This window comes from Lepidothrix coronata, unplaced genomic scaffold (genome assembly GCF_001604755.1).
Source record: "Lepidothrix coronata isolate B3197 unplaced genomic scaffold, Lepidothrix_coronata-1.0 Scaffold111, whole genome shotgun sequence".
NCBI classification, from domain to species: Eukaryota; Metazoa; Chordata; class Aves; order Passeriformes; family Pipridae; genus Lepidothrix; species Lepidothrix coronata.
Window position 1 is genome coordinate 532484 of NW_016690291.1, and position 14889 is coordinate 547372.

A 14889-nucleotide genomic window follows, 5' to 3' on the forward strand; every position below is an offset into this window, starting at 1 on the left:
CGAGAGAGGAGCCCCGAAGAAAAGATACAAGGACTCCCTGAAACATCTCAGCCTTGGCCATATTGATCAACATAACTGGTCTACTCTGGCCTCCAATCGAGAGGCCTGGAGACACACCATCTATAACGCTGTTGATGCTTTTGAGAACGCCTGCAGGATCACCCTTGAGGAGAAAAGACAACGCAGAAAGAACCGTGTCTTGCAGAATATACCACCTAAGGGGTCTTTCTGCTGTGCCTTTTGCAACCTGACGTGCCTGTCTCGTATTGGCCTTTTTAGCCACCAGCGCACCTGTAACAAATGTGGATAGAGCCCTTCCCAAATCTTCGTTCGCAAAGCCCAGTCATGATGATGATAAAATGCAGAGCTAACTTCCAGTCTGCTGTAAACTTGCTGGAGCCACTAGACTAACACAAGCTGCAAACATGGTCTCCCACGTAAACAAAGAATGTTTTTTTCTTCACTCATGTATATTCTGGCTGAACACTTAGACAGAACCAACTCTACGGGAGAAACTTAACTCGCCTTTCTTTAAAAGTAAGGTGATGAGGGTAACTATCTAGCTGCTTGATTAATGAAAATAGTCTCCAGCGTGAAGCCTATGACTAACATGTTCAATAGGTCTCTCTTTATTGATAAATTACCATATATCTCTAACCATGCTATAATTAGGTAATAGGGCAGAGCTCTAAATCTAATTCAATTTTTATTGATGTGCCTCAGCTTTGTATCCCATCCTGTGGGACTAAACCAATGGGTTGGTTTTATACCTTTCTAATTTCAGAAAAATACATCCACTGCACTCAAGGAAATCTGTCTGCAAGCTATTGCTGAGTGCATTAAACAGGGAACTCATTACTCTAGTACCATTTTTTTTACTTCTTCACCTCTTGCTGTTTGTTCTTGTCTTCTAAACTCACACGAAATAGAAACAAAATAGGAAAGTACTTTCTCACTGCTTAGATGTTTGCTGTCAGAACTTCTATTTCCTGTTTTATTTGAGCTTGGACTCACCTCACCTATAAAATCATAGACACATTGAATCAGTCTGACACACAGAGAAGTGCTTCTGAAAGAATGGGCCACCTCAGCTTATTAAGACCCTAAACAAAAAGGTATCAACATTGCTGTTCCAGCTGGGAGAATGGAGTCTCCTTTTTTGTTTTGGGTTGTTAGCCTTTTGTTTATAAGAAGTGCTGCAGTTTGCTCATGTGGTAACCTAAAAAGAATTAAAATTCACCAGTGGGATCTAATTATCTCACCATCCTGCATGTCATTTTGCACAGTTCAGGAGGAGGAAAATAAAATAAAATAAAATAAAATAAAATAAAATAAAATAAATATTATAAAAATTTACACATTGGAATAGAAAAGTTACTGATCTAGATACCCCTCAAATTATTTAATATGGAAGAAATAATGATCTGAATAATTTTAAAGGTGAAATTCAAAGATGAAGCAAACTTTTACCTAATCCTTGCTTTACATATTGCCCCAGCCCATGAAATTAAGCGTGTTTGTCACTGAGGTTCCTCCGTACTTTCAACTAGCAAAAATTTTCTTCCTTATCCTCCATGGTTCTTTTGCCTTTTTCTGTGCTTGCCTTTGCCCACAGCCTGATCGTCTCCCCAAGTGGCTAATTAGGGTCAGACACTTTGGTAATGTAAAGTGACTTTTTCTGTGGACTTGGAAGAAGCCAAGACAATGCCACACACCTACCAGCTGAAAACAGAGAACTCTGTATGTTTCTTTTTCTCAAGCACTGGGCTCCCATACCATGTCAGGATTCCAGTGCACAAAGTTCCAAGGGAAACATCAAAAAGGTGGTTTGACTGAATTAGCCTCTCCAATGTTACAATATATTGATTTTTCCTTACAAAGGCAGATTCCAAAATTTAATTTCTGAATGTCTAAGTTCCCTCTGAGAATTGAATGGGAATAATTTTTGTCTCTTGCATGTGTGCAGAGAGGTCATTTTAGCAAAATTTGTAACACCAAATATTTAACTTTTCCTTCATACAACAGTGAGCAAGTTAGAGACTCCTCAATAAAAGTCTGGATTTCTTTAGAAATCTATAGTTATTCTGATACTATTTCACTTCAAAGATTGATTTATTTTTTTTCTGTCTGTTGTTTTTCCATTATTCCTTGCCTATTGCTCTTTGGGGGTCTCGCATATTTTTCCATCAATTAGTTAATTTTAAAGGTTGATTTACAGGTAAAGTCAGATAAGTCAGACTCTTCAAAAGCTGGGGCTGTTGGCCATCAAACTGTCTTCCTCAGAGTCACTAAAACTGTGCTCCCTTCTATTCTATGTCTAACTGTTTATGCACAGAAATATACGCTCCTTAAGTTATGAGATGTCAGAAGGCATCAAAGAAAAGGATTATAGGTATTAATAAGAAGCTGCTGACAATACAGCCATTGGCAGAAAAAAATCACTGTTTCACATGTAAGATATAGGAAGCTGGGATTTTACTTGCCAGATAGAAAGACATATTATGGATAGGAAATAATTTTTATTTGCCATTTTATGATCTGGATTCTATTACTTCAAGACTTGTAAACTGATAAACAATAGCAATAAGAGAGGACTGGGTATTTTGAATATTACTGCAGGGTATATGTTATGACTTTCTTAGTTTGCAGGAATGTATGTTATACTTTCATGATGAGGTAAATCTCAGCCTTTGCCTAATTTATGGAAAGATAAAAACACCACTGGTTAGAACCAGCAAGTTTTTTTCAGAGAGGAACACAATAAATCCACAAAACTGCATACTTTTCAATTGACAATACTAGATCATTTGAAAAAAAAATGTCTGTTTCCATCTGGTCAGCATCTGTTAAACTCTGTGTCACTACAGGATGTGTAAGATTTTTTTCCTCTAGCATTTGCTAAATTTGACCCAATTTAATTTCAAAAATCAGGCAGATACACATCTTAGAGAGATGAGTATAAAAGAGACAATCTTCTTTATACCCAGCCTCAGAGATGCCTGTACTGATTATTTCTCTGGCCCTTCAGCATGCTGATCTCAGCTCTCTTTATTTCAGTTCTTGGGGATGCTGTCCTTTAATAAAAACCACTACAGAGTAGAAGATATTTATAGCCTTTACTCATTATTAGCTGATTTCACTGGCCAATGACTGTGCAAAATACTTAAAAATTTCTTTGGTCAAGGACAGCTTCCTCAACTTGTAAGACAAATAAGAGATGACATGGGAAAACTGACATGCCCAGGATTCCATGCTAGGCCACAAGCAGTGCTAACTCAGCCTGTCCCTATGTCCCATCTCAGTCCTCTGTCCCCTCGCCCAGGATCTTTGCTCATGGTGTCACTGGTACTGATCTGTCACAACCATGAATTAATCACAGTGGTAAAAAATGCCAGTTTTACTTGTTAACATCATCAGATTTTCCTATTTGCTAAACATCCAACTTAATCTTTTGTCACTTCAATTATTGTAAAATTTCCTGTTTGATAAAATGCAGGTGACAGAAATACACGTGAAATACATATTTGCTGTATTAACAGACATAGCATATTTTTTGGCATCAGTGGGTTCTCAGCATGAAAAAGCATCAAATCCTTTGTTTATATGAAACACATTTTCATCCAAAATGTCTCATTATCCTGTTTACTGGGTCACTTTCTCCCGTTTCCTCCCATTGTTACTCCATTTTCCCTGAGGAATTACTACTGATTTGAAACAGTATTAGATAAAGATGAGGCTGTACCATACATCAGAATGACTTGAAGTTTCCTTTATTTTGTGAAAGGTTGATTTAACATTAGATCAAGCATCTCTTGAGATCTTTTCATAAAATTGAAGTTATACCAAAATATCATGTTTTGAGATAATCACATGCCTTAGAAGTCACGGATTATGTGTATCTTGCAAGATATTAAACCTGTCAAGATGTTGTTTTTAATACGTCTTTTAGTTAAGACCATGTCTTGACATGAATTATTCCTAGCATAGTTTCTCACACACTGGTTCAGCAAGCAATCATCCACTACATCCATCATTTCTGTTGCTGTCTCCCATATGTCTCAGAGGGTAGAGGGGGAAAGTTTCCAGATAATAATTTTTTTGCATTTGGTATGCAAATGACTTAAAATTGAATGATGTGGCAATTTCAAACAGTATTGTCTTAAGAAAGACTGGAGTTTCAGTATTAAGCTAAGTTTGATAGGTTTACCGGGTGGATTGTTTTCCTTTTTGCTTGTATCTCAACAAAATTTTACAGTCAGAAAATATCCTCATTATAATCTCTAGCCTATTTCCTCCTCAGAGATATGCTTGCAAAAATTGGGTTTATATTATCTTAGTGAAAGGCTTCTGTTTGTAATATTTCAAACCTTCATCCGTCCTTAGCTGCCATGACATTCATCCATCTGACAAAATGAGGGGAAAACAGTGCCAGCCAACAAGTGAACACTCATTTAAGTAAATTTGTTATCCAGGCATAAAGCATACCGTGCTTACTGAGGCTACACTGGCAGGCACATCTTCGAAGGTCTTGTGACTCCTACAGGCACTGGGTAATGCAGGGCAGTGAGGCTCATGAGGGCACATTCCAAAGATAGAGCTTTTGCTTTAAAGAACAATCTGCTTTCATCAGCTGTGAATTAATCCACAGAACAGTGGCACTGTGTGGGTTGCTCTTGGCTCTCTGAAGATGCATATAATGAGATAAACAATGGTTTATTTAGTTTCAGGTTCATTTTCTAGCCCCACAAAAAGCTCTGCATACTGCTGCTCAGTAATGGGAATTGTCCAGCTGTAAATGCACATCAGTAAAGCACAGAAGGCTCAAATTTAGGAAACAGAGCAGAGTCTAAATAAAATCTTTGCATAAAACCAGGAAGGCACTGAGACCTGACTTTCTCAGCTGTATAAGCCAGGATGCCTGTGCAGTCAGGCCTCAGCTGGACAGAGAACAAGACAGAGATAGGGAGAAAGAACATTATAAATTTCTGTCTGAGTTTTTTTCTGAGAGTTCTGTGCTATGCATAGACTATCAGGGAGTGTCTCAGGCTGCCTGCACTTTCTTTCTCTGTGGATAGTAGCAGGGATGCACAGAAGGTATCGCCACCAACAACTGGTTTTGATTCCATACTTTGAAACTAAGACATATTTTATAAGCAGCCCTTTACTTTGTGGGATCTTAAGATCAACTTGAAGCTTAGCTTATGAGACACATACACCAGCTTATTGAACATGTTTTCTTCTTTCCATTCAGCAAGAAAAGCTTCATAGTTCTGATAAATGTTCCTCCTACACAGAGCACTTATGCACAATCCAATTAATAAAAAGTGGAAACAAAGATCACAGGGTCAGATTTTTTAATATATTTTCCAATGATTTTTCAATATAAAGGCATGCAAATGCATGTTGGTGAAGGGTTGGTATGCAGATTTCTGCTAGGTGACTGTAAAAACTGCTAGAGGATACAAGGTCTTGTTGATCTGTTTATTTGAGAAGGTTTTTCTGTTCAGTGGAACAGCTTCAGTTAGAGAGACAACAGACACTTTCTGCCCACTCACACCACACTCCAGCTCCTGTACCAGCATCACAGTGGCTGAGCCTCTCATATGGAGGAAAGGTGAGAGATTTATGTTTGAACCATCTCCAGCAGGACAGGAAGGTGAGACGGAGTCTCTAAGACTCTTCATAAGTGACCCAATTTTCACTGTAAAATAAAAAATAATTAAAAAAATTAAAAACCACACAATCATATAATTTCAGGCAGCTGTGGAGTTTAGATTCCTCCATATGTAAGCAAGATTCAAGAAAACTATTTCAAAATTACAGTTCTCAGTATATGCACTTTAGTTTTGCCTGTTTTAGGCACCTACATCATTTTTGCAGGAGATCCTTATACTGTGTCCTGGAAAGCAGTCCCATTAATTCCTGAGCAGAAGAACTACAAATGCTACATTCCCCACCACTGACAGAGAAGTGGCTGTTTCTCAAGCTGCCTCAATACTATCAGTGACCAAATTTCTCAGCTGAGAATATTTCTGTTATTCAGAAACAAGAGGTCTTGTGATTGAGCGTCTGTGAGAGCAATTTTGTCTAGCATAAAGTAGTTCTTTGGAGCTAAGCTCTGCCTCTGCACACAGCAATTATTAAGGTACTTCCCTCGCACAGCGATATTTTGAAGCTAGGCCTGTGTGGCAGTTTGAGCCACATTAGAAATCCAAAATCCAATTACCAAGCTTCCCCACCCCTTCCCAAAATTTATCCTAACAACAAAGAGAAAACTTTCAGGCCAGAGGCTTCTATAGGGGAAAGGGGAAGTATTTACATTTATTTACGTAAATAAATATATCGTACAAAGTAAAAGCAACTATATATATATATATATATTACACTTCTATCAGTCTCTTCGAAGCTTCTCTTTTTAACTTTAGTCCAGGAAAAGCCTTTTCAGGCTGATAAGTAACCAGTCTCTCTCTCGTGGGAGTGTTCAGGGACCCAAACGCTCCCCCCTCATCAAGTTCCAGCTGTTTGTGGAAGTCCTTCCTTCCTCACAAAGTCCAAGAAGGTAGCTCTGAGTCCTTTCTCCTTGGTCCTGTGTCATTTCTGCTGTGTGATCTCTCCCTCTCAGTCTCATACCTCGGTTCACTGCTGCTGTAGTGTAGCTTATCACAATAGGCGTTTGGAATCTTCATTCCTCCAAGTCAGTTTTCGGCTGCCCCCAGTCAAATCTCTGTAGGGCAACTCCCGAGCCCTTTGGCCTGTCTCCAATTTCGCCTGGGATTCTTTTCCCTAGCGCCGAGCTGCTCCATTATCAGCCCGTCCACTTGGATCTGCTTCAATGCTGAGCCTCACTCCCACTAAACAGCGAAAGGGAAAAACAGCCCCCTTCTGCAGCCTGGCTGCAAAAAGTGGGGGAAAGAAGAAGAGGGCCTGGCCGCAAGGCCTGCCTCTCTCTCTCTCTCTCTCGCTTACCAGTTGTTTGTGAGTCACGTCCCTCACAAACACTCACTCACTCCAATGCTGTCTCTAACTCTGGCCTAGGCAGAGTTGGAGGGCTGCAGAGCTCCCCTTCCCCCTCGGAGTGGGGGGAGAAGGAGCCCAGCCACCCCCTGGCCTTCTACACCCACACGCAGCAGACACCAACAGAAACACTGCCAACAGCTTCCGGTGCTGTGTATATGTGACTTTTAGCAGAGGCGAACAAGACGAGTGGTAACTGGCTCTCCAGGGAACACTGTCCGGCACCCAATCACCTCTGAGCCCCCCGACTCTCAGGGGGGGCCAATCTTAACCCATGACAGCCTGAATGCTCCTGAGTCACAGTATGGAACTCCAAACTTCTGAATCTTCATTACAATACTACCTTCTCCTTCGCACAAAGAATATTTGGTTGTCGAACAGGCAGTCAATGCTCTCCACAGGTATCTGTCTGGCTCCTCCATCCAGCTGTGGTCACTAAGCCACTAACAGTCCTGTTAGTGAATTGTACCCCAAAACCAGCTGATCCAAATCCCTGTGGGCCATGATGGTATACAGGTCTCAAAGTATTTGCCCTTCAGGTGTAAATCAGGTGGGTGCAGAGCAGCCTGAGGCAGGGGAGGTTTTTTCCCAAGGCACTCCTGTGCTAGATGCAGGAGGAGGCTGTACCATAGAGTCAGAGAATCACAGAATTGTTTGGGTTGGAAAGACCTTTAAGACCATCAAGTCCAACCACTAACCTATTACTGCCATATTCACCACTAAACCATAGTATCATAGAATCATAGAATCATTAAGGTTGGAAAAGACCTCTGAGATCACCCAATCTAACCATTAAGCCAGCACTGCACCACTAAACTCTATCCCTAAGCACCACATTCACATGTTTTTTGAACACTTCTGAGGACATTGATTCCATCACATCCCTGGGCAGCCTGTTCCAGTGCTTGACCACACTTTAAGTGAAGAAATGTTTCCTAATATCCAATTTAAACCTCAACTGAGACAGCTTGATGCCATTTCCTCTTGTCCTATTGCTTGTTACATGACAGAAAAGACCAACACCCACCTATAACATTCGTTCAGGTAGCTGTACAGAGCGATAAGGTCCTCGCTGAGTCTCCTTTACTTCAGGCTAAACAAACCCCATCTTTGTCTTAGATCAGTTGGAAAACTATTATTTTTCTTCCATAAATAAATATGGTTCTTTTTATTTCACTGTTAGAGTAGGGCCTGCAGATGTGACCCAAAGCTTGGTTCATTGCTTTCAAATAGAACAAAGAAAGAACCAGATGTGGATGGCAAAAGTTGAATAGTCTTTGGCCAGGAATCTCAGCTAAGGAAGACCTACAGAGGGCTCCATTTCACACTGCTCCCAAGGGGAAAGGACACTTCTTTAGCTGAAAAAATAATGACCACTCCCTGAAAACCATATATTTCATAACTCACGGACATTTTACAATGGTAATAAAGTTTTAATTTAAAGCATCAACGATGCGATCTTTCAAGAGGTAATGGTTGGTTTAGTCTCTGGCAGCTCTTTGGTGCAAATCTCTTGGTCTTCACTTTTCATGGGCCATTAATAAAGAGACGAACTGCAGAAGAGAAACTTGATCCATTAAATCCATGCCATTAGTTCTTTTGTCCTCTTTAGCAATTGTATCCAGATCCAGGTAGTGACTGGAATTTTCCACAAACATCTCTTGCTGTTCCATTTTTCTTTCCTTTTAGGACAGTTGTTATTTTGGTCTAAGCATAACTTTTGCCTACAAGATCTCTTGCATGGAGAGGAAACTTGTTATATACTGGTATTTTATTGACTTGTTTTATTTCTAAAAAATTGCTATGTCTTTGCATAACTCTTGGTCTGGAATGTATTGTTTTGTTGCCTAAAGAAACATTAATCATAAATTCAAGAAAGACAGGGGAACAGAAATAACAGAGATGAAACTGGAACAAGAAATGCATAAAACATTGGAAAGATGCAAATAAATTCACCAAACATGCCTGTTAAATCCTAAGAATATCAATGATTTTATAGAAATAATGGCTTACATGCTAAAGTAAAATGTTTCTGATCATGACTGTTGTATTCTATTTTGATAGCCCAAGATACTCTACTGTCTGAAGCATCTGAACCATTGAAGTAATTTTCCTTTCAAAGTAAAAAGAAGTATCAGATACTTTAATAGAACTAAAAATAAAGGATTTTCCTACCAAAAAAAATAGAACAATTTTAAATAATTTATTTTAAATAAAGATAATTACTTTCTTTTATTAAAAAATGCTATTAATATTTTTAGCATAAGTAGACACTAATTTTTAAATCTCTTTACTTGACAAGTTATTTTCTTTGAAATATGAACCCAGAAAATTCTCAACCATTTCAGTATCTGAGATCCTAAAAGGCAGTAACTTTTGCTTGGTGCCAATTATTCCATTATAGTCATCGTGCTATGTATGGCACTGTGTGTGTTTCTTATGCTTATTTACCACCTTAGAAATTGAAAGTTATTTTAAAATATTAAGGAAAGGTAAAAATTGTCTTCCAAATACAATGGGGAACACTAAAATAGACAGACAAACATCTACTTTATTTGGTATGTTCGGTCTGAATTCTTCCAAGCTAAGCACAGAAAAGACAGAGGATCTGAGAAAAATGGGCCACTTTTGATGACTTAGTCAAGGGCACACTGAGGATAAAACTGCAGAAAGATAAATTCCTTCAATGCAGTACCAATCCCCATCCAAGGCTGCCTTCCCCTTCCCATCACAGTGTGGTGGGAGGGTCCATCAAAACTGACACTCATCCTTCTTCACCATTCTGATTAGGGATGCTTTACCCGTAACAGTGGAAGGAGGAACCAACAGTTGGTATAAGGGACTGCTCAAAATGTCTCCAATCCTTTTAAAACTGGCCAGTCAAGGAATCTGTTTATCCATGTGGAGGTATGATTTGTGTTAAAGTATCACTCAGAGGTGGACATGATCCAGGGACATGATCCTGGTAATGGTCCCCTTCCTTTCCTTCTGGGGCTGGAAATCCTGGGCACAGAGCTGGGAGCAGAAGGACAGAATAGCTTGTAAACTCATGGTGTCTGACCACATCAGCATCCCACTATGTGGCCAGAGTCACTAGGGACGTGTGTAAGTCAGGGAAGGAAGAACAGTGCTCATTTGCTCTTCTGATGCCTCTTCTGGTTTTACACATAGGTGGGCATTTTGGCATTAGGCCCTTAACTCTGTCAGGTTTGTCACTTAAAGCTAGGGGGAATAGCGCTGTTACCCAATATGAAGGAGTTCAGAAAATAACAACCATAAAAAATATGTTTCTAAAGTTAACAAAAAGAAAAATAATTACAAAAGCATCAAAAATGCTATACAAAGGATTTACCTACTCATTACCTGTGTCACTTGTAGAGGATTTGAATGGATTTTAGCTACAGGGAGTCAACTATTCTGGCTGTGTATACAGTAAGGACTGCACAAACAGGCACATTCTCCATTCAGATAATACAATCAACCTCTTATTGCCTTACATTACACAGCAGCATCAGAAGCACATATTGTCCCAGTTTGCTGCACACTCTACTTGCTTCCATGCTTTGTCCAACACTCTTCCTCTGCAGGAAATTGAGCCCATGGTCTTCTTCAGCATATGGATGGGCTTCTTCTTAGGGGTTCCTAACATATCATCAGTTAAGTTAGGATGCAAACCAAAAAAAAATACATATTTTTTTAATCTAATGGGAAAAATAATCCAGCTTTAACAAATCCTAAATTATGCATTTTTCCTGTCTATTAAGTGCAAAATTTCACTTAAAGAATCTTCTAGTGTGCATCACTGTTTCTCTGTCTTGTCTTTCTTCCCGACAAAGACACAAGTGACTCATACCCTATCTAATGTGGCCCTGACCTGTAAGAAACACAAAAAAGAACATGTTTAACAGAAAGAAGAGAAACACTAAATAAATGTATAATTATTTTGTTTATCTCTCAGAGTATGCAATCACACAAATAAATGCACACACAGCTTTCCATGCTGTTTTACTAAAACAAATCTTCAAACCCACAGCAACGAACAGCCAGTCACTTATTAGTAAGAATCCAAATAGATATTACAGAGCCTGACTACTTGTCCTTTTGAGATGTAAGTATCAAAATTGCTTTTTGAAGAAGTAAAATGCAAAAGCAGTTAAAGTTCAGGATTCAATTTTTTCCTCTTCTTTTGATAAATGCATTTACATTTTAATTTTCAGTGTTTTCAATTTTCCTCAGTGAAAGGCTGTATCCCTGGATGAAAAGCACAATAATAAAATGTTCTCCTCTCCGTAATTTTCTTGTAATTCACAGAAACGATCTGAGGGCATATAGCTCATGACAATATATATTATAGCGTTCAGTGCAGAGAACTCAATTGTTAGGGCTACAGTTTCAAACATATGTATATTAATGAACTGGCTGTGGCTTCATTTTGAATTCCTAAAGACTTTTTTGCTGACATGGAATCATCACTGCTGTAATCTTACAAATCTGCTAAGATTGTCAGAACTGTGCATGTTATTTCATTTATTCAATCAATATAAATGTCAATGCCAATTATGCTGCAGAAACCCATATAATAGTCCTACTTTTTTAAGTCCATATGGCACCATAGATTATGAGAACAGAACAATGCAACATGCCATGTCTTACATAATTTGGCAGAGCAGCGTGGCTTTATTTATAAGAACATACTATAAATCTCGTTCTGCTTTTATTGCAATCAGTTCCCTTTCTATACTCAAAATGATAAAGCAGATTTTGCTAGTGAAAAACAAAACAAAACAAAAAAAATGTCCAAACACACCTAAAACATTATGGGACTTTATCTATAGCATGGGACAAATTTTAGCTACACACCTTAATCACTCTGGCTCCTAGAAACCGAAAAAAAAAATATTGCAAATTGTCGAACAGACAACAGCATCTACAGCTAACAATTGCTCATTGCAGTACCAATTATAAAATGCAAGATTGGTGTGCAGAACTATAAAAAACACACAGACTCTATTCTGAAAAAAAACCCAAACCAAACTGATACATCAATAATAACAGTAGCTGAGAAACCAGACGATAACACAAAATACATAGGAGGTCAACAAAAATCTGGAAGATAAAGCTCAGAAGTGAGGAGGAAAACCAGCACAGAATGGAGAATGCATTCGGCACACTGCCAAAGAATAGAGACAGGCTGCAAGTAATAACTGGCTTCCTTGGGGGGTCTGTGATTTCATCTCTGCATGGAAAGCTGGCTGCTGTAGGGAAGTGTCCCCCTGACCATGCTAAGGCAGCTCAGAGAGCTGTCTGAAGGTTTGTTCTTTGGGGAAACTGCATTCTTCTTTACTGCAGATGCTGAAACAGGGTGTTTCTTATGCTTGCAGCATACTCCTTGCCCTGCTCACATTCATTTCTTTTCCCCCTTATTTCTTCCTGCCTAGGTTTATGGAAGCTCCCACCAGCACTCCTTGCACCCAATTTACTTATATCTTCTGATGAAGTTTCATTTTTCAGGGTTGGTCAGCATTCTCTCCACATGGCTGTGAGGTTTGTTATCCTCTTTCACTGCAGAGATGAAACTAAGATGGACCTACAGCCATCTCTCCTTCAGCTCTGATGCTGCTGAAGGCACTATGCATAGGCATCCTTTGCCAGCTCCATATCATCCCACCAGGGGAAAAGAGTCTCTCTTAGAATAGGAGGTGAACAAGCCTGGCCTTAGCAAGCCAGTGACTGGCAGCTTGCTGCTTTCTGGAAACACACCTAAGGATAAGCAGCAGGAAGACCTATTTAAGCTAAAAGTTAGAACTGGCACTATTGACGTGGTTTTAAGGGAGGCACAAACCACATCAAGCTGGAACCAAACACATAGACAATAAAAAGTTGGTCTAGGAGTCTAACTTCTTTTAAGAGAAATGTCAGTAAACATAAGAATAATATTATGTAATATAATCCTTGCTTGCTCAAATCTGGAGTGTCTCCACAACTCATACTATTTCAAACATGAACATAATATGAACAGTAAAGTACTTTAAAAGTAGGAATGAAGCATATTCACTTCTATCATAGTTATTCTAAACATAATATGTGTGTATTTATTGACATATTGATGTTGTCAATACATTTTTCTCGAGAAAGAGTCTAATGAACCAGCTGAAATATGAGTATTTTAGTGGAATTTAATATATTGCACTTGTTCACTCACAAGATCATGCCCTTCACATTTTTGGAAACTTAGTCAAGATTGTTGTGTTCACTCATCCTAAATTTATTTGACCTTAATCCATGCTTGATGATGCACTGAGAAAGCCAAAAGGGACATAGCAGACATAATAAGAGATGTGCCTCACGGCAGGAAGCAGTTTATTCTAATGATTATTTATAAACTCCTTCAGTTCTCCAAGATGTGCTTTAGCAGTGGATTATAGTTTTCTTCAGCATTTTAGAAGCTGTTCCTAATAATATGGCAGATTTTTCAAGCTGTTAGAATTGTGTTTCTGATTAATTTTTTATCATCTGTGATACTAGAAGGAGATACTTGCCCCCAGTCACAGCCCATATAGCCAAAGAAAGGGAACTTCACAGCTGAACACCTACTCCTACTACAAGCAAGCAATTGAGTGGCTCTCTAAGATAAAACTCCCTTTGACTTCTCCAGATAATTTTTTTTCCCAAGTTAAGACCCTAGGGCTTAGCTGTGAGTCTGCAGTGCCAAGGAGCTGAACTGAGTTTTACTACTCCATTACTCATGTGCCTCTATTTTCCCCCAGACTCTCTATATCGCTGCCAGAGTTCCTCTGCACCTTGCAAGAGATGGATGAGCCAAGAAACATGTCTTTAGCAATACCTGTAGCGCTTGCCAAGTGCCAAGTCATCTATTTTACGTAGGATATAAGCAGTAGCTCTGTGTGCTAGACTGCAGGCCTACTGTCCTGTAAATAAATCCTGGTCTTTCCAAGTTGACCCTCTGCACACATTTAAACACTTCATCCTTCAGAACTCAAGGCTGCCCCAGGACGCACAGCAGCTACAGGAAGGAGTCTGCAGCCACAGACAGCTCTGCAGTAAGCTACTGGGGACATCAGCAGAGGCAGTTTCCCAGAAAAGTTGATAACCAAAGTGAAGATTAGAATTTGACCACTTCTGCCTGTGACAGGGATGTAGCTGCTCTCTCCTCCTGCCCAGGTTCAACTCTGGGATTGCAGAAGCTGAAATTTCCCTCACGATCCTTCTCAGCAGCCAGCCACAATGGACAGGGAGTCCACAGTGGGGTAGAGAGAATAAGGGAAATAAACAGTATGATAAGCCAAAGCTTGCTGTTACCTGTATATGGTGTTGCTCTCTACAAATGTCTGGCAGAGATGTTTGCTTCTTAGGAACCACTAAAGTTATTTGCAAGCTGCTTGTACCACAAAGTGGCTGATTGTTCCTATTCATAGGCGGGGCTAATTTACCTTTCTGCCCAAGCAATTTTCATGGAAAACAGAATTTTAGACAACAACTGAACAAACACCTTCTTTAAAGAAAGACACAACCGACAAGCACTAGCCTCCCTAACCCCAGTGCAGAATTGCAGCTTTTATGCAGGAGTCCAAAAAAAATCTGTAATGGTTGAGGAGAAGGAAATCACCGCATCCTTTCAGGATTACTTTTTCTCTTTCGCACGTACTTCTCCACGGGGCTGGATTCTGCAGGATGGCAGCAGTTGGTGAGGATTTTGTGCATGCTGCAATGTCACTGCTGATCCAACAAGGTGAGATAAACTGTGTCATGCTGACAAGCAATCCCACACAAGTGCTGTGACCATTACATGCACAAAGACACTGAGCATTCACATTGCAAAGTCCTGGGGCATGCAGTGTCATGGGAATTAAGTGC

The 14889-nt window shown here is 39.5% G+C and overlaps 1 long non-coding RNA gene across 2 annotated transcripts; it reads right to left on the reverse strand.

The window, feature by feature from the left end:
* Positions 1–5163: 5163 nt before the first annotated feature.
* LOC108502045 lies at positions 5164–7201 on the reverse strand. Of its 2 annotated transcripts, none has more exons than XR_001876332.1 (3): positions 6967–7201; positions 6631–6851; positions 5164–5701 (listed from the first exon to the last, which is right to left on the reverse strand). It is a non-coding gene; the product is annotated as an uncharacterized LOC108502045 (long non-coding RNA). The 2 variants fall into 2 exon arrangements; XR_001876331.1 differs by having other exon boundaries at positions 6547–6851.
* Positions 7202–14889: the final 7688 nt, after the last annotated feature.